Source organism: Octopus bimaculoides, chromosome 6 (assembly GCF_001194135.2).
Source record: "Octopus bimaculoides isolate UCB-OBI-ISO-001 chromosome 6, ASM119413v2, whole genome shotgun sequence".
NCBI classification, from domain to species: Eukaryota; Metazoa; Mollusca; class Cephalopoda; order Octopoda; family Octopodidae; genus Octopus; species Octopus bimaculoides.
In genome coordinates this window covers 36,953,841-36,954,745 of record NC_068986.1, presented here as the reverse complement: position 1 = coordinate 36,954,745, position 905 = coordinate 36,953,841, and positions in this window count along the sequence as shown.

The window sequence follows — 905 nt, the reverse complement described above, 5'->3', positions numbered from 1 at the left end:
TATATATATATATATATATTTACATATATACACACATACATGAATGTATGTATGGCTACGCCTTGGTTTTGTCATATGGAAGAGCAATATATTAAAACTTATAGAAATTCCTATGTCTATGTGATACAGGATAATGGCGATGTTAATATAACTGCGGTACATCTATAACTGCCCATCTTAGAACGAAAATGAGAACTACTCAGACTCTAGTAAAAGAATTTCTGTTTGCAGAAATTTTCTTTGAGACAATGTTGCTAGACCCTCCTGGAACCAGTCTTCATTTCTGAGCAAACACCATACAGTAATCAATTTGGCTCTCGAATGTAATTCTATGAAGCTTTCACGAAACTCAGAGTAATGTGTCTTCATTTATTAGTGTGATCATCCATAAATTATATTACATACCTATTCTTTTTCATGTGGTTGAGTGCTCTATTTTTGGAATATGAACCAGATCTGATCATGTATACACACACACACATATATTTATGAATTTATCTGTCTGTATATCTAGATTCATATTTAGATATACGTAGAAGTGTGTGAGTATATATATATATATATGATAAGTATATTACACTCACATACAATTTCTCTTTGTCCTTCTGTAATTCTGTCTATCCTGCTTTCTCTTTGTCACTCACTCACTCACGCGCTCTATCACTATGTATATGGGAGAGAGAGGGAGAGACAGTGAGAGGAAGAGATATTATAAAACTAAGATTAATTACGTAATGCTGGTTTCAGAATAAGCAACATACATTAACTATATTAAATATGAACTATCCGCATCTATCTAGCTATCTATGTGTGTGTGTGTGTGTGTGTGTGTGTGTGTGTGTGTGTGCGCGTGTGCGTGCGTATGTGCATATATGTATACATATGTGTATATATATATATATATA